Source organism: Vicugna pacos, chromosome X (assembly GCF_048564905.1).
Source record: "Vicugna pacos chromosome X, VicPac4, whole genome shotgun sequence".
NCBI lineage: Eukaryota > Metazoa > Chordata > Mammalia > Artiodactyla > Camelidae > Vicugna > Vicugna pacos.
The window spans coordinates 9332665-9353169 of NC_133023.1; positions in this window are offsets into that span (position 1 = coordinate 9332665).

Genomic DNA, 20505 nt, shown 5'->3' on the forward strand with positions numbered 1-20505 from the left:
ATTGTGTAAACACATTATGTATCATTACGGAAAATCGCAACATGCCTTCTTCCCGGCTGCCCTGCGAAATATCTAAATTACCCACGCTGCCAAGGAGGGGAGAAAACTGGGCCCAGGGAAAAGTAGGGAAGGGATTGCCTATCAAGAGAGGAATGTTGGGAGAACCTTTATTTGTGATTAAATTGCTTTTAAAATACATGAGGGACATTTAAAAATGTATACATAATTCCACTACCTCAACAACATAATGAGACTGACGCGCTGCCCACTGCGCTAAGAAGGCACTCCTCAACAACATAATGATTTTCATTTGGAGTTCTTTCAAAGTTTCATCCATATGAACATACAGTTTCTAAGTTTATCAAACTATATGTATTTTATACATTTATAAATTTTATACACTACGTAGCATTATTTTAGAAACACTTTCCCTTGATCTTATACTTTTATCATAAATTTTTAATATCCATGTTATATTCTATTATATTTATACATAATAAATATACTTTATTTAATCATTTCCTTATTATTGGATGCAAATGCTAGTTTTTTAAAATGATGAATAACTCTGCTGTTAATGTCTTCATACATATGGATTTTTCTCCTTTTGAATTTTCATATTTCCTCAATTCTAAGATACACATTTTTCTTCCTTTATTATATATCAGGGTACATTTTGGTATCAAGATGACAATATTTTTTTTCTCTGTAAAAAGTTATTATTTAATTGATGTTGCTTCTTAAAATCGATAGTGTCTTAGAATTGGAGAAATAAAATAATCCTATAATATAAACTTAGAATAGGGGGTTTACTGAGTCAAAACAGGTTTATGACTCTCCATATGTTTATCAAAATGTCTTCAAAAAGGATCTGACCAATGACAACATCCGAAATGTATGGGTGGTACTACTTTCCTACAGTTTGGCCAGCATAGGAGATTTGGCTTTTCTCTTGATTTTAGATAGATGTAAATTGTTTCCTCCTTAGTATTTTCATTTTAATATATTTAGCTGTTCTCCTCTTGGTATAAAAAGAACAAAAGGCCAAGTTTGAAGACAACTCAGGGACATTCAGAAGAAAAGGCCTTGGTGTTCAGTCAGTTATTTAGAAAGGAAAGAGTAAGAGGTACCATTCTGCTCCTTGGCTCTTTCCCGCCGTGGTGTCATACGTGTGTTATGCTGCCATATACAAAACTGGAAAAGGGTGGCGATTTCTTTATAGAATCATAGAATTTTTGAGCTAGATGAACCTTTAGGGATCATCTGGACAGACCCCTCATTTTGTACATGATTAAATGAAAACCCAGAGAGTCAAGTTGTTCAAGATTTTGCAGCTAGGCAGTGGCAGGGCTGAAATTTGAGACCAAGGTTCTGGACGTTTCCACCAAACACACAGCCTCTCTGGTGCAAATTTCATTTGAAGGCTTATGATACATCTACCAGTCTTTGACGTTTAGTCTGGGCAATAGAAAATTTAGACTGGGGACATTACTAATTCTTACTAAGTAAATTAGTCAAGTAAGTGAATTCTTATGATCTCAGATTTAAGATTATAGAGCCAAACATGAAAAAAAATGGCCTGTATCTGAGTATATTGCCCCAAACTAGAAACACATATACACTTCCTGTAATTGGCTTACATAATGAATTCTGAGTAAGGTGTCTTAAGTCTGGTAATTCAGATTTGTAGATGATTAAGCCCTCTGGGGAACTGAATCACCACGCTCTTGAATTTTTGTCGCAGTAGATTCAATCTCATTGCTATTAAATATTAATGCTGTGCTTACCTTTTCCAAACCAAAGTAGCACTCAAAGTTTACATCTAAAGAATGATGTATTTATACGCCATCTTCTTTATTATTGTTATTTCCAATCTTTCATGATTTTATAAAATGTTCTAACAACTGTTAACTCAAATCTCAGGCTTTAGCAATCTGTAACAACAATATTAAGTCATTTCTGTCTCAAACCCAGATTGCCCTGACATGAACCCCCATCAGTGAAACTGCTGGAAACTGGCCCTCTTCAAACTGTTTCCCCAACTGTTTCTGAGGTCCCCAGGATAATTCCCCACAAATATCCAGGACTGGTCACCATCTTTTATCCTTGCCTCTTTGTCTTTCGTCTGGACAGTAAAGCTGCTGGGCACCACTCTTCTCCCTTGGTGACCACGATTGATCTACCCCTGCTGTGGTCTCCAAGCAAGGTTAGTCCTCCTCCTGTCTAAATTGTGATGAAACTGTACTTTAAAAAACAAAACAAAAACAAACAAAAAACTGTGTCTTGAAGGCTCTGGGAAAAAGAAACTGAAAACAGAGAATAAGTTACAACATCCAGCAGCAGTAAGTATCTTTAGAGATGACAAGTCTAAACCCAGCCGAAACCCTGCCCTATTCCTAGCCGTCCCTCACGTGGCAAGGAGGTGGCCCAAAAGGAAACAGGCTCCTCCAGATACTGCCCTACCCTGGACTTCAAGGCCCGTTGCCCCCCAACTTAGAGAAAGAAGAATCCTCCAGTCTTTCACAAGCCCTAGCCCGGCTTTATTTTCCTGTCCCGGAATTTTCCTCTTTTCAGAATGGTTGACAAGGGAAATGTGAATACCCTTTGGCAGGGGGGTGGTGGTGGAAATCCTGTGCTGCTCTAAGGATTGGTCTGGGCACCTGGGCTTCATAGCTTAAACAAGATCATCATTATGGTAGGCAGTATATTTTCCAAAGTCTGATTTGTACAGTCTTAAACTTACCCCCTGGTGGGAAGACATTTGTGCTTCAGTAGGAAACTGGATTTTCTAGAGTATAGGGCACCTCTCTGGGTTACCCAGTTCCTTGAGAGCTATTTTACAGCTCTGAAAATAGGCAATTGATCAATGTAAAATACCTGTTTTTTGTAGACATCACAGTATATCCTGTCCAGAACAGGAGTAGAGGTTCAATTGATTTGTCTCTCTTACTGTGAAAGAAGCCAGTTTTGTCTCAGTTTGCATATTCATTTAGCTATTTCTCATCTATAACTAACTAATATCCTGCACTCATTCCACTTCTGATCACCAACTAGTGATTCTGACTCCAACTCTGACATGTGTCTGGTAGCAGGGGGTGGAAGGGGAGGGTTCCCCTTCACCACCAAGCAATTGTTTTTCTTTTTTCTTTCTTTCTTTTTTTTTTTTTTTTTGAATTGAAGTATAGTTAGTTTACACCCAAGCAATTTTCTGATACCAGCTAGGTACCCTACAATTCAACTCAGTTCTGACACTATGTACTGGGAGATAGCATCAGATCACAGGTTAAGGGCTGGAGTTCTATCAGATTGCCCCCCACCCCATTTCAGACACCAGTTGCAAGTTCAGGTTGTCACCTGTACTTCTGATGGACTGGCTGTAGATCAGAGGTTCCATGGACCCCCTCCTTGGATTCAGTTAATTTGCTAGAGTGGCTCACGGACTTCAGACAACATTTACTTACTAGATCACTGGTTTATTATAAAAGGATGTAAGTCAAGAACAGCCAGAGGGAAGGGGTGCATAGGGCAAGGTCTGGGGAAAGGGTGGAGAACTTCCATGCTCTTTGCAGGCATGTCATTCTCCCCGAGTCCCCATGTGTTCACCAACCCAAAAGCTCTCTGTCCTTTCGGGTTTTTATGGAGGCTTTGTTGTATAGTTATGATTGATTAAATCATTGGTCCTTAGCCATCAATTCAACCTCCAGCCCTTATCCCCTCCCTGGAAGTCAGGGGAGTAGGACTGAAAGTTCCAAACCTCCAGTCACGTGGTTGGTTCCCCTGGCAACCAGCCCCCATCCATAGGTGCTTTCCAAAACTGACCTCATTAACATAAACTAGGTGTTATTGAAAGGGTTTGTTATAAATATCAAGACATCATTATAAGCTCTTATCACTTAGGAAATTCCAGGGGTTATAGGGTCTCTGTGCCAGAAGTGGATGAAGGCTGAATATGTATTTCTTATTATAAATCACAATATCACAATAACTGTGTCTGTTTTTTGGATTCTTCTTTGAACTGGCTATAATACCTTAGGGTTCTCCTTGTTCATGAGTTGAATAAGATCTTTAACACAAGTTCTTTTTTATATCTGTATGAGAGTCATGATTTTACCATTACAACTATTTTTCTTTTAATACCATGTATGGGACCTTAAACCATGGTTTTTATTACCCAGAAACTGGGTTTGCCTCTTGGTGGGTGTGAAGCCGAAAGATAACCAAACCAAAGAGCAAGAGAAGGAATGATTTATTACATGTAGCAAGTAAAGAGAACGCCAGGGATCTCCCCCGAAGCAGCAAAACTGGGGAAGTTTTAAGCTAAGGGTACCTGCATATTCATGAAGGAGTTTGAGCAAAGGAGAATTCAGTATAGAATTGGGGTAAAGGTTGACAAGGTCCAAACTTCAGTTAATTGAAGTCCCAAGGGTCAGAAAATGTCAGCAGCATCATTACCGAGATGATGTGGTGGTGCAGCGCTCCAAGGGGATTTGAGCTCTGCCAAACAGCTTAGGAAAGTGCTTCAGGATAATCTTTACCATTGAAATAAAACTAGGAGTCTTTACAACAGATTTTTTATCTTTGTTGTTGTTGTTACATCTCTTGCCTAATAACTGTCCTTTGTTCCTGCAGTCCTTTTTTTTCCCCCTTAAGATCATTCATTACTGAGGTCTGTTCAAGGACAAGCATTGTGGCCAGGCTTTGGTCACAAAATGGCTTAGGCCAAAAATGGCTTCTCTTATGTCAAGAAAGCCATGCTTGGTTCTCTTTCTCCAGGGACCACCCCCCCACCCTATCTGCTTACCATTAGTTTTTATTAAATCAAATCTAGTTTAGGTCCTTGTGATATTTTTCTGTCGGCATGAGTAATAGAGATCAAGTCTGTGAGTCCCCTCCCCCGCCTCCAGCATAATATACAGACACATATAACACCCTTGCACATACATACAGTTTCCCCAAATAAGCAATAACTTTAGCCATAGAACAATCTGAAATCCACATTCAAGAAGAAAATATTTTAATGCAACAGAGGCACAGTTCTGGTGATCCAACAAGCAGAACATATGCTGTCTCAGCTTGAAGAGTCCAAATTTGGGTTTTTTCCCCCAAGTCCAGACATTCTTCAAGAATGTGGAATACTTGGCTTTCATATCAGAGTTGGTCAGCCTCATCACTGCTGACATTTGAGACCAGATTATTCTTTGTTATGGAGGCCGTCCTGTGCATTGTAGGATGCTTAGCAACATCTTTGGCTGAGTAGCACCACACCTCCACTTGTGACAACCTAAAAAATCTCCAGACATGGCCGAATTTCACCAGGGAGTAGGGGGAGGCAAAATCACCTCCAGTTGAAAACCACTGGTCTGTTTTATTAAGTGTCCCACAATGGCTCCTTCCAGAGTGAAGGGGGATCTTTCCTAAGAAGTGAATGTAGTCAGCTATTGGGTATCAGCGTGGCTGGGTCTCAGTGGTAGTGTTGAGTAAACACAGGAAGTTGCAGAATGCTCTGCACAGCATGATACTACTTATGTAAATCTTTAAAGCACAAAACCTCATCATGCGCACTTTGTATAGAAACAGGCATATGGAGTAAAAGCATAAAGCCATTGTCACAAGAAAGAAACTTTACCCTTCTAGGTTCTACTGGCTGGTGCAAGAATTAAACTGACATGAGACAGACTAAGAGGAGAAAAATCAAACAAAAATTGAGTAACGTGTACATGGGAGAGACCCAGGAAAACTGAGTCACTCACCAAAATGGCCGAAGCCCTCACCTCAAATACCTGCCTCGGCTAAAGACAGAGGGTGTTGAGGGTGGGGTGTCAGTCATGCACGGTTACCAGGAAAAGCGTAGTAAACAAGGATGATTGTGATGCAGATTTAAGCCCTCTCCTGGACGAGAATCCCTAGAGTTTTGGTCATCCCCTGCTTCCTGGTACAGAGGGGGAGACACCCTTACAAGTGGAGATCTCCCTTACAAATGTAGATGTTTCATACAAAAAGGCACCTCCTCCTTGGCTTTCAGTGTCCTTCCAATGTCTCCTGTTTCTCAGAAAACAACCAGCTTAAAACAATTAATATACCAGAGACATATTTCAGGATGGCAAGTTCTGCTCCCCTACACGACAAACATGAAGAGTACACACCAGTTTTAATGAGTATGGTTGTCACTGGGAAAAGAGGGAGGGAATTAGGACAGGCTAGGATTACAAAAGAAAATTCACTTGTGTGTATCATGTTTTGCTTATCTTTAAAAGGAGATCTATCAAAATGTTACCATTTTTTTCATTCCAGCGACTACATATATGGCTATTGTTCTACGAACTTTACTGTATTTTTGGGAAAAAATCATGATAAAATACGAAAACTGCAGCTTAAATTTCACATAATGTTCTTTGAAGCTGTGTTTTATTTTTTAGTCATCTCCTGTTTTATATTATTCATAGTGCTGCTTGCCTTCGCCATCATAGGTAGATGTGAGCTGGCCGTGTTTTATAGAGCACTTCTCCGACTTAGACCCTAAGGACAACCACAGTACAAGTTCTCACCTTGTATTTGTGGAGAGCTTTGTCTTTTCCCAGTACTCTTACATCTGTCTTCTCATTTTATATGCACAGCTTCTATCACCATCAATCTTAGTCTCAACTATATTCACTATGAAAATGTATTAAAAGGGCTTCTATGAAAACCTTTTCTCTGGCAACTACTTTAGTTTGGTTTACCGCAGAAACCAACTCTGAGACAAGAACCTATTTGAGGGGTGACCCCAGGAAGCTTGTGTAGGGGAAGTGACAGAGAAGGGAAGGAAGCTGGATAAATGGCATATCATACGACAGGTAACAGCGAGGGCGATGGAGGCAAAGCCCTGCTGGCGGAACTTGGGGAAATATAAACATATCTCCGAGCTCTTTGAACTGAGAAACGAGTCATATGGGTATTTTGCCTCTGACTCCCATCTGTCATTGACTGAAGGCTGCTCCCATAGGTGAGAGCTTGCCATCACTTCTGACTTGTGCACTTGGGTCAAGCAGAAGCCCTCAGATGCAGAAGCACAGGTGTTTGTACATGGATGCTGTTGGCAAGTATCTGCTACAGCACCTTTCTGTGGGTGTGTCCAGATTTTCATGGATGTCATACATTTACCACCTACATAGCATTTTCTCAAATACCACATTTAATCCTGTGCGGAAGGGCATATTCTTATTTGTAATTAGAAAGCTCGACTGAATCAATTTACTTGCCAGAGGCTTGAAATTGTTGCTTTTGACTCCAAGTCCAATAATCTTTAAATTGCTTGGCTGTCATCTCACTATACCAGGGATCAGCAAGCTGTGGCCTGTGATTTTTTGTAGATAAAGTGTCCTTAGGACACCACCGCACGCATTTGTTTGTACACTGTCTGTAGCTTGCATGCTACAGCAGCAGAAATTGAGTAGTGGCAGCAGAGGCCTGCAAAGCCAAATCGATTTACAGTTTGGCTCTTTACAAGAAAAGTTTGCCAACCCCAGCTCTATTCCCTAAAACTAGGAGGGAAGTTCATATTTTCAAGAGTTTTGAAAGCTTCTAGCATGAACAAATTTATAAGAATGAAATATTCATTATTACTCATAAAAATTCCTTTTTTTATGGAGTGGGTTAGAAGCAAAATAGTATTTTTAAAAAACTTTTCCCTAAGAACAAATATTGGCTATTTGCCTTAAAAAATCTGTCAAGATCCAAGGAGAAATCTGAGGCAGTTTCATTTCCACTGTGAAATAAATTATAAATACTTTGTTCAGACATTGGAAACAGTGATCACTTATTGTGCCAAACCCCAACTAATTAAAAATTCCATTAATAATGATCCAAAATGGTGTTCACGCTTAATGAAAGAGAGAGTGGTGATAGGTGAGTGATGCCTGTCCTGGGCACAGGAAGAGGGATAGTGTTGGCCAGTATTGAATACAAAAAAAGCAGCACAGCCACCTGTCATGGGATGGGTGGAGAAAAGAACAAGAAGAATGGGGACACTAGAATAGATAGTCACAGCAGGCTTCCCTTCCTGTGATCCCAGGAGATAAGGAAGGCTGAGGAAAGTGAAATATACCTGAAGTGGGAAAAATGGAGGTGGTGCCTTTGACTCATGACTTGTATTAGATTTTAGAAGGTGTCTGAAACTGTCAGCCTTTTTCTTTTTTTAAATTAATAGACTTTATTTTTTAGAATGTGGTTTGAGGCTTACAGAAAAATTGAACCGATAGAACAGAGAGTTCCCATATAGCCTCCTCCCTTCCCCACCCCACAATTTCCCGTCTTACTAACATCTTGTGCTAGTGTGGTACATTTGTTGCAATTGATAAACCAATATTGATACAGTATTCACTCAAGTCCCGTTTTCTATAGTTTAAGGTTCACTCTTTGTGTTGTACAGTTCTGTGGGTTTTGACAAATGCATAATGTCGTGTATCCACCATTACAGTATAGAATAGAATAGATTCACAACCTTGAAATTTCCCCATACTTCACCTGCTTCCACTTCCCCTTCCATCCCCACCCACCCCCACAGCCTGATCCCCTCACAACCACTGATCTTTTGACTGAATATAGTTTTGCCTTTTCTAAAATGTCATAGAGTTGGAATCACACAGTATGAAGACTGGCTTTTCTGACTGGCTTGTTTCACTTAGCAATATACCTTTAAGGTTCCTCCACATCTTCTCATGGCTTGATAGCTCATTTTGTAATCAATGAATTGTATTTCATTGTATGTTGGGCAAAATTTTGTTTACTCATTCATCTACTAAAAGATATCTTGGTTGCTTCCAGTTTGGAGCAATTAAATTATCTATTCCTCCTTGTGTGAATTTTGGTAGATTGTATCTTTCAAGGAATTTGTCCATTTCATCTAAGTTATCAAATTTGTGTGCATAGGGTTGTTCATGATATTTCTTCATTGTCCTTTTAATGTCCATGAGGTCAGTAGTGATGGCTCCTCTTTCATGTCTTTTATTACTCATTTGTTTCTTCTCTCTTTTTGTTTTGATTAGCCTGACTAGGGGTTCATCAGTTTTATTGATCTTTTCAAAGGACCAGCTTCCGGTTTTGTGGATGTTTTTCAGTTGTTCTCCTGTTTTCAGTATCACTGATTTCTGCTGTAATGTTCACTATTTCTTTTCTTCTCTTTGCTTTACATTTATATTGCTCTTCTTTGTCTAGTTTTCTCAAGCAGAAGCTTAGATTACATATTTTAGATCTTTTTTCTTTTCTCATATTTGCATTCAATGCTATAAATTTTTCTAAGCACTGCTTTTGCTGTATCCTACATATTTTAGTAAGTTGTATTTTCATTTAGTTCAAAATATTAAAAAATTTCTCTTGATAGTTCTTTGATACATCTATTATTTAGAAGTATATGTTTAATCTAAAAATATTTTGGGACTTTCTAGCTATCATTCTGTAATTGATTTCTAGTTTAGTTCCACTGTGATCTGAGAGCAGGCATCGTGTGATTGCTATTCTTTTAAATTTGTTAAGGTGTGTTTTATGGCTCAGAATGTGGCCTATCTTGGTTAATGTTCCATGGGAGCTTAAAAAGAATTTATATTCTGCTTTGTTAGATGAAGTATTCTCTACATGTCAATTAGATCCAATTACTTTGTGGAGCTCTTCAGTTCAACTATGTCCTTAATGATTTTCTGCCTGCTGGATCTGTCAGTTACTGATAGAGCAATGTTGAAATCTCCAGCTGTCTCCGGTGGATTTGTCTATTTCTCCGTGCAGTTCTATCACTTTTGCCTCACATATTTTGAGCTCTGATGTTAGGTGCAGACATGATAAAGATTATGATGTCTTCTTGGAGAACTGACCCAGTTATCATTATGTAATGCACTTTTATATCTCTGATAATTTTCTGAAGTTTGCTTTGATATCACTACTTTGATGCTGCTGCTCCAGCTCTCTTTGCATTAGTGTTAGTGTCTTTCTTCATCTCTTCACTTTTCTTTTTTTTTTAATTTTAATTGAAGTGTAGTTAATTTACAGTGTTAGTTTCAGGTGTACAACAAAGTGATTCAGTTATACATATCCATACATATATGTTATTTTCTTTTCAGGTTCTTTTCCATTATATGTTATTACACATCTCTTCACTTTTAATCTGCTGTTGCCTTTATATTTAAAAGGAGTTTCTTTAAATATAATAGTAAACATATATTTGGGTCTTCTTTTTTTTTCAGTATGCCCTGACAGTCTCTGCCTTTTAATTAGTATACTTAGATCATTTAAAGTGATTGTTGATAAAATTGGATTAATGTCTACCATGTTTATAATTGTTTTCTACTCATTGCACTTGTTCTTGGTTTCTTTTTTATCTTCCTCTTTTTTTTTTCACCTTCTCTGGTTTTAACTGAGCATTTTACATGAGTCCATTTTCTCTCTTCTGTTAGCATATCAATTATATTTCCTTAAGGAAAAATTTTTAGTACTTTCCCTGGAGTTTGCAATATATGTTTACAACTAATCAAAGTGCACTTTCAAATAACACTATACTGTTTTGCAGGTAGCTCAGGTACCTTATAACAGAGTATTTCCAGTTCCTTCTTTCTATCCCTTATATTATTGCTGTCATTCATTTCATTCATCCGTAAGCTATAATTACCCCAATACATGGTTGCTATGATTGCTACTTTGAATAGTTATTTATTAGATCAATTAAAAGTAACAAAAATAAAAGACTCTATTTAACCTTCATTTATTCCTCTCTAATAGTCTTCCTTTCAAGTCAAATCTTTCTGACCTATATCGTTTTCCTTCTTTGTGAAGAACTTATTCGAACATTTCTTGCACAGCAGATCTATTGGCAACAAATTCCTTCAGTTTTTGTCTGAGGAAGTCTTTTTTTCTCCATTTTAGAAGGATAGTTTTTTGCTGGATAAAAGATTTAAAGCTTTTTTTTTTCTTTCAACACTTCAAATATTTCAGTCCATTCTCTTCTTGCTTGCATGGTTTCTCATGAAAAGTGCAATGTAATTCTTATCCTTGCTCCTCTATAGGTAAGGTTCTACCCCTCCTTTGATTTCTTTTCTTTTCTTTTTTTTAAACATGCTTGGTGTTTTCTGAGTTTTTTGGATCTGTGGTGTGTATCATTGGTGTGTATCATTAATTTTGGAAAAGTCTAAGCTATTATTGTTTCAAATATATCTTCTGCTTTTTTTTTCTTTTTCTTTTCCTTCTGGTATTCCCATTATGTGTATGTTATACCTTTTGTAATTGTCCCACAATTCTTGGATATTCTGTTCTGTTTTGCCATCCTTTTTTTCACTTTGCCTTTCAGCTTGGGAAGTTTCTATTGAAGTATCAGGTTCACTGTGTCTTTCCTCGGCCATTTCCAACCTACTGATGAGCCCTCAAAGGCATTCTTCATGTTTCTCACAGTGTTTTTGATTTCTAGAATTTCTTTTTGATTCTTTTTTAGTTTCCATACTTAAGTTAAATGCCCCATCTCTTCTTGCCTATTGTCTACTTTTTCCATTACATCCTGTTCTGATTCAACATTACTTGGGATACTGCAATTCAATTCTGACATTAACTACCTGAATTAGCATCAGATCTCACAAAGGGCTCAGGCCTCCGCAAGACTGCCTTTACTCCAGGTGGGGTCCTCAAACTTCCTACACTTCTGACCAACTGGCTATAAATTTGGGGGTTTCCTCCAACCCCCTCAGTTTCAATAATTCTCTAGAATAACTCACTGAAATCATTGGAAGTGTTATTCTTACAAGTATGTGTTATTATAAAGGACATACAAAAGACAGAGCTTCCATGTCCTTTCCTGTGTAGTCACGGTATGTCACCCTCCCTGTATATCCCTGCGTTCACCAACCAGGAAACTCCATGGAGCTTCAGTGTCTGGAGATTTATATGGGGTACCATTACATAGGCATGACTGAATAAATCTTTGGCCACATGATTAAACTCAATCTCCAGCTCTCTTCCCCTCTCTGGAGGTCAGACTGACCCAAAGTTCCAGCCTTCTAAACACGTGGTTGGTCTTTCTGGTGACTAGCTCCCATCCTGAAGCTAACAAAAGGCCTACCATGAATTGCTTCATCACTGTAAAGAGTGGGAGGCTCCCTAAAGCTGGGCCCCCAGGACTTTTTAACACTCAAGTTAGCCTACACCCAGCCTTCAGCAATTCATCACTTACCATTTAAGTATTCCAACCAGGCTGGCTTCAGAGGTTTCTGCTCTTGGTAAGCTATGATTCTCTGTATTTCCATATCTTTCCAATTTTCAGGATAGCATTTTTCCTCGTGACCTCAGTTCTCTGTTAGATCCAAGAAAGTTGTTGATTTTGTTTGTTCAACTTTTTTCTTGTTATAAGGACAAGAGTGATTCCTTCTAAACTCTTTACATGTTGGAGTTAATCAGGAGGCGTGATCAGTGTACAGCCAGAGGCAGGCATGCTGAAAGCCGAGTGTGATTCACCTATGGCCCATGAGAGTGAGGCATATTGATTATTACCGGCAGCTACTGACCCTTCCACTAAAATTGCATTCTCCAAATATAGTATTTTGCTGAGTAATTGGTCCAATTAAATGGAATTTTCAAAAGAGGGATCTTTTAGTGATATTTGGTTTTATGGTTTGAACCAGACTTCATTTCCACTGTATCAAACTCCAATGGCCTTTCAGTGACAGAATGGATTTCTAGCAAGTTCTGTGCATTGCAGTTGTTAATTCTTAAGTAAAGTTGCTCTAGAAGATGATTTCTCTGACTTATAAGCAGAACTCCACTCCACCTTATTATGAGTTTCCTGCTCTTTTCCCTTGAATCTGAAACATATTGATGGGTTTCTACCCAAGAGACCTACCGCTTTGTGAGGCACTCTTATTAGGATGACAAGTCAGTGGACTAAAGGAAAGAATTACAGGTTTTTATTCAAGTGGTTAAATCCATAAGTACATCTTTCTAAATTAGGTCTGTTTTGTTATTACCTGTCTCTAGACTTCCATTAGCAGTCTTGTTGGTCAGAAGATTTAGAGAATGTGAAAGAACATTATACTTCTGATTTTTCTTCTTCCTATAATCCAGTGGTTCTCAACTGGGGACAGTTTCATCCCCAAGGTGACATTTTGTAATGTCTGGAGACATTTCTAGTTATTTACAACTAGGGAAGGGTGGTGCTACTGGTGTCTTGAGGGTAGAGGATACTGCTAAACATCCTACAATGCATAGGAAAGTTTTCCACAACAAAGAATTATCCACAAAAATTCTCTGGCCCTAAGTATTAATTGTGCTGAGGTGGAGAAACCCTACTGTAGTGTGAGATATTAGCTTCCGTGGCTTGTCTCCTCCGCTAAACCAGAATCCTGATGATCTTTTTCTCTCTTAATTGATTTTTCTATTATAAAGATAGCGCTTCTCTTTGGATTATTTTTTCTTAAGTCCTGCCCAGGAAATTAGTCTTGAAATCCTGTTCCACAAAGCCTACAGGTCAAGGATTTATAGTATCATCTACTTACTGGAGGCATACTAGGTGCTGGAGTCCTAAGAATTAAACACTCTTGCAAAAATTACAGTCTGCTTAGCATGCAGGTTATATGAGTAAAAATCAATAACACAAAGTAACTCCAAATTAGAGCTACAGATAAAATTGTAGAAATAGCCTTGGTGGAGGGATGAGAACCAGCATCTTTTGAGCTACTGAGCTGCACATGTTGTTTAGAGATGTTCTCCTACTTAATCTTCATAACAGTCTCACCAGACAGCCTTGTTCTCATCAAATAAAGCAGTCAAGATGAGAACAGAGTGATACCCTGAGGAGTTTTTTCCCCTTCCTGTTAATAACTCAAATGTATGCCCTATTGAAATTTACAAGCTACAAAATGTCTGCAGAGGAATAAAAAATCACCCATTATTCCACTCTCAGAGTTAACTGTTTAGTGCATTAGTTTGCACCTTATTTTTTACATGTATAATGCATTTTAAATATAATTGAGTTTATTATATATATATATGTAAAACATATCCTTTCTTTTCCATATAGTATTATTTCATGGGCATTTTTGTAGGTCAGCCAATATTTTCTTAAGTATGTTTTTAATGGCTGTGTAATACTTTATCATATGACTACTTTATGTTTAACCATTCTCTTTGAGGTGTGGCAACAATTTTTCTATATAAAACAAAACAAAAACAAAAACAAAAAATAGAACGCAAGTACCTGAATAGCACCAAACACCAAACTTCAACAACAAAATAGAAATACTAGGGGAAGGAGAGTATAAGTCAGTGGTAGAGCATGTGCTTAGCATGCATGAGGTCCTGGGTTCCATCCCCAGTAGCTCCATTAAATAAACAGTCAATCAATCAAAAATCCATCCAACCTAATTCCCCACCCCCAGCAAAAAAAAAGGAAGGGAGTTAAAAAAAAAAAAAAGAATACCACCAAAACAGAAGATAAACATATCTTTGACTTTCCATTGCCATTATATCTAGTGATAAAGTTAATTTCATATGTCAGGACCCACGAAATGGAGGCCGCCCCGTAGCACCGCCCCCATCACAAATCTAAACCGAAGTCAGCCGGCGCTTATGAGAAACACCTCTCAAGGACATCTGACACACACCAATCACAGTCCTCCATCTCAGCTTTAGCTCTCTCACCTTACCCTAGAAAATAGGATTTGCCAACGTCGACTGAAATAAATGCACAGCCTAAAAGTTGGGAGTTATGTTTTATTTGGCGGGAGGACTCGAGCCGGGATGACAGCCTCCCAGATGGCTCTGAGGGATGGCTCCGAAGAGGGAGGGGAGGAGCTAGGATGTACAGGAGCTTTACAGCAGAGACCAGTAGTTGGAACAATAAAAGATTACTTGTTACCTAAAGAAAACCAGGCATCTCAAGTTAAAGAATTTAGTGCTTTTCTATGTATGGGAGGAAGCAAACATCTGGGCTTACTGAATTCATTCCTTTGAAAAGCACCTAGCTATCCAGGGCCAGTATCTTGTCCTTTCTTATTCTGAGTCCCCTCAGTGCACCATTGTGAGTGGCCCCAGAGGCTGGGCTGCAAGTTTGTCTTCACCGTGGGGGGTGGCGGCAGCCACTGATGACTTGATGGCTTCAGCATTCTTTGTTTACGGGTATAGTTGGCAGTATTTTTCGTTCATACTAGTCTTGTAAGGAAATCTGCAACCTCCTCTCCAACTGTGCGCTGTTTGCACGTTGCCTCTTCCAGTATTCTATGAAACTCTTTCCTGCACATAATCCTTCAGGAAGAGTGCTCTGATGCTCATGAGGCACTGTAACCCCCACCCATGGATTCTTTTCCCTTGAATAAAGGACATCACACTCGCTACTAAATTGTTTTAGTTTTGTCATTTCATACTAACAATGCTGGACTTTACAAATACCTGTTAAATGATGTACAAATCCATGTACAGTGATGTGGTGTTTTTCACTGTGCCCAGATCTCATTGTTTGGTGTCTGCTTATAAAAAAGGGAGAGAATAATGAAGTTAAATAATCAGAATCCATCGATAGGATTTCATTTTTAAGATAAAAAGTATGTGTGTGGGGGGGATTTCTCTTGATTTTTTAAAAAATACTGTGATGTTGCAATTTATAAGAAATATATATTTGGTCATTCACATGACTAAAATGTATTTCTCATGTAGGTTTGATCTTCCTCCATGGTTTATGGCACACAGCTCTCAAAACCCTTGGAATTTCCTGAGTGAAAAAAGCAATGCGAGCATCTTTTGTTATAATATTTGGTCTCTGGTCCTCACTTCCTGAAATCCCTTCAGGGCCATAAAGGTGAAGTGGGTGTTTTGTTATTCAAAGCAAGCCTCTTTCCTCCACAACTCGATTTATGTTAATGAGGTGACTTTTGGAAAGCACCTAAGGATGGAGGCTGGTTGCCAGGGGAACCAACCTTGATTAGAGGGTTGGAACTTTCAGTCCTACCCCCTGGTTTCCGGGGAGGGGAGAGGGGATGGAGGGTGAATCAGTCACCAGTGGTCAGTGAGTTAATCAATCATGCTTGTGTCGTGTATCCTCCATAAAATCTCAAAAGGACGGGATTTGGAGAGCTTCTGGGTTGGTGAACATGTTGAGATGCTGGGTGAGTGGGGTGCTCACGGAGGGGGCATGGAAGTGCCCCTTCCCTATACCTTGCCCTCTGCCTCTCATCCATTTGGCTGTTCCTGAGTTAAATCCTTTTATAATAAACCAGTAATCTGGTAAGTAAACTGTTTTTCTGAGTTCTTTGAGGCCCAATAGCAAATTAATGAAACACAAGGATGGAGACATGGGAACCTCTGATTTATAGCCAGTTAGTGAGAAGCACAGAGAACAATTTGGACTTGCAGAGGGTACCTGAAGTGGTGGTGGGGGAGAGTAGTGTTGTGAGACTGAACCCCTAACCTGTGCGATCTGATGCTATCTCCTGGGAGATAGTGTCAGAATGAGTTAAATTTGTGGGACACACAGCTGGTGTGGGGAACCCCCCCCAAACACACATTATAACTGGTCTTAGAACCTTTTAAGTACCACAATAGTAATTTTGGTATCAACCCCAGGAATTCCAAGCTTATTATATAAAGTAAAATTATTAGGATTTATATTAATATATATGTTTAATATATATGATAAATATACATTATATGTATATTTACAGCTATATGATATTGTGATTATATTCAGACATAATAGTCAAGACAGGAGACATGTGAAATACAGAATTCATTGTAGAAGTCATCTCAGTCATGGCCTGAGAGGGTCGAAGGCTGCCAAAGACAAGGGACCTTACTGAGTCAGGGCATGCAGTAGCTGGAAGTCCAAATGCCAGACTTTGCCCTCTGCTCATCCTAAAGCAGGGCCCGGCTGCCTCTTGCTGCTGGTAGACGCTGATAAACACAGAGAGACAGGTCTCCAGTTGCTCCTTGACCATACTGCTAATAGATCTGACTGTAAAACATTTTCTCTACTAGAATAAAAATACAAAGGGGAAGCCCCACATGAATCTGACCCCAGGAGTTTTGAACATAAAAACCCAGTTGATAGTACATCATAATTTTCAAACATATTTAATTCCCTGCAAGGCAGGAAATAATTCCATGTGAATTCAAACAGTGTATGTAACAAGATCGTGACTGGCAGAGAAGATCATCTTTTTCACTTTGAAAAAGTAAAGAGTGAAGTAGGTGAGAAGGAGATCTAGGAGACAGAATGGTGGTCTCAGGGACAGTTCATGCCCCTGTTGGTGTGTTAATTTGGCACCAGTATTGTTTCCCATGGCTCATGACTGACCTTGGTGGGTAGAAATGGGTAGTTGCTAAGAGTAATCATTAAGAAACAGAGGATTTTCTTTATAAAAGGAAAATTGCCTGGTGGTATATCAGTTTTACATGGTGTTTATGATCCTCGGGCTCCATTTCACTCATCAGTTTTCTGTTGTCAGGCAGAGTTGCAGAAAAGTGAGGATGCGGGGAGAAATAAAGAAGTTTGAAGCTGAAACCAACCCTAGCATTAAAAAAATTTTATTAATTTTTTTATTAATTACATTCTGCTTCTGTTAGCCTCTGGGTAATCTGAAGGACAGAGCCATCAAAATTGCAACCCTGTGGAGTTGCTTTTTTGTTTTTGTTTTTTTCCCCGAAATTACCATAAAATTGGCTCCCACACTATGGACCTAAAAAGAGGGGATGTGAAGTGCTGCTTCTTTCTCTTGACATTTTACTTGGTTTTCAAAGGATTGGTGACTAAAGACCTCATGAAATTTAAATAGAGTTACTGGTAGAAATTTAGATTGTCACAAAAAACACAATAAGAAATTTATTTTTTGTAGGGAGGCAATTAGGTTTGTTTGTTTGTTTGTTTGTTTATTTAATGGAGGACCTGGAGATCAAACACAGGACTTTGTGTGTATGCACTCACTCTACCACTGAGCTGTACCCTCCCCAAAGAAATGTATATGGTAAGGAAAATAAAAGATTTGCTCTGGTAAATGGGTGAGATATATATGTATATATATAATTTTTTTTGGTTAAGTCTAGTAATATTTAACTATTGGGGTTTTTTAAGCAAATTTATAAACTTTGGACATAATGAGATTATATAAGTCCCTGGTCAGCATTAATATTATATTAAGTAATTTGTAATGAAACTGTTTATCCATTTTTTTTCATTAAGTATGCAAATTTGGAAAAGTAATAAATTTTGAGGCATATGTAGAGCAAACTGACACATTCCTTCATTCACAAAAGTCACATCAAATTCGTGAGCAAGCAAGATTGAGTTGTCATATTAGTAGTGCCTCTCTCTGTTCATTCATTACTTTATTCATCAACACATCCTGGCAGATGCCTAAAAGAAAAGCCCTGATGTGTAGCGTTTTGCCAATTTCTGTGGTGTAAATACTCCCACCATGGCCAATTTCAAGGCCACTGAACACTGAGTTACAAAGAGATGACAGTAATCAGCTCTCCTTGGGTGAGAAGGGCTGGCTTGAGCATTCTGCTGCCTGTAACTAGGAAAGAAAGGAATGTCAGGGAAGTTCAACTGCTTGAAATGTTCACATAAAGGGTGAGAGAAGACAGCAGGGACTGAGGCTGGTGAGCCAGGCAGAAGTCAGAGCCTCAGATGTCTGTCTGTTCAAGTGATTCAGTAACTGTAGGATTTGGAAGATGTTCAGGTAAGAGATGATAGTGGCTCTCACCAAAATACCGTAGTATTTTGAGGGAATCCAGAGAAGAAATGATAGTGTCCCTAACCATGGTAACTATGCTAGTACCCATGGAATTTGATAGATATAGAGTAAAAAGATAACAGAGACCCTAATCATGTTTCTATCCATGGGATTTTGTAAATATCCAGGTAAAACATGTGGATATTCCTACTTAGGTAGTAAACATAGACTATGGAAGTTATGCAGCTAAAAAATGATGACCAGTCTAACCATGGGACTGACCATGGATTTTGTAGCTTCTCCTGATGCCAAGGAGGCCTATTTTGCGGTGGCATATTCTGCTACTTTTCAGTATCCATTAAATAATGATGGTGACTTAAACCACGGGGGTTTTCAGGTGTTCTAGTAAGAGATCATCATCCAAGATGGTCACCATGTTTTTTTGCAGGTTCCAGTAAAGAAATGAAGGTGGAATTTACCACAGTAATAACCATGGGATTTGATCAATAACAAGGAAAGTAGTAATGTGAACTTTAACCAAGTGTTCTTCATTGTATTTTGGAATTGTTCAGGCAAGTTATGATGGTGTCACTCACCACAGTACAGACCATGGGATTTTTCAGGTTCTAATCAATAGATGATGGTGAACCGAATAATGGGAGTAAATGTGAGACTTTGCGAATATCCAGGTAAAAGATGATGTGGGCCTTAACTGCATCAGAGAACATATGATTTTCAGATATCTAGAAAAGTGATGATGCTGTCCCAAACTCTTATCATTACGACACGTATTTTTGCAGGTGTTCAGGTAGGAAATTAATATCCCTAACAAAAGTAGTAACCATCAGATTTTACTGTTTCCTAGTTCAGGAGTGATTTTCTCTTAAAACTTAGCAGTGACAAAAATATTTGTAAGTATCCGGGTAATATATCACAGAGACCTCACTATAGTAGTGACCTAGAAATTTTTGCAGGTATCCATTGAATAGAAGATGCTGTTCAAAACTACATTGCTGACCTTAGACTTCTCCAGGTATCGAGGTAGAGTTGGTGGTTGCCTTAATGCATTGAACAGATGGAATTAGAAGGGGCCCAGATGGAGGATCATGTATCCCTAACTAGGGTTGCCACCATGGTTTTTTTCAGGTTCTAGTCAAGAGATGATGGTGTCTCTAACTACAATGTTGACCTTAAAACCAAAGGATCCAGGTAGAGTTCATGATTCCCCTAACAATAGTAGTGATCATGGGATTTTTTGAGGTCCATGTAGAAGATGTATCCCTAAATCACAGTTGCCAGCATGTGTTTCTGTAGGCTCCAAATCAAGAGAGAATGGTGAAGATCATGGAATCCAGATAAGTGTTGATCTGGACCTTAAATATTGTACAGACCGTCTGATTTTTTGAAATCTAGGTGAGCAATTATGGTGTTCCCAACACATGTTGGTACCATGTTTTTTGCAAGTATTTGGGTAAAAAAATGAGCTTACAAATGCTATTAACTGTGAGGTCTAGTTTAGCTGGTTTTCTAGTTTAGAGATAATGTGTGTTTAACCTTAGGAATGAATGAGAGATTTGTAGGTATCCAGGTAAGTATGCCTAACATTCTCCACCACAGTAATGACCATGAGACTTTTATAAGTGCAAGGTCAAGAGATGATGGTACCGGTAACAACAGTGTTAACCTTAAAGTTCTGCCAGTGTTCAGGTAGCACTGATGGGCCCATAAAGATGGAAGTGATAAAAATTATTTGCCAGTGTCCCGGCAGGAAATGTTATGTCGTTAAAGACATCTGTCACAGTGTGTTTTTTTAGGTTCCAGTCAAGGGATCAGAGTG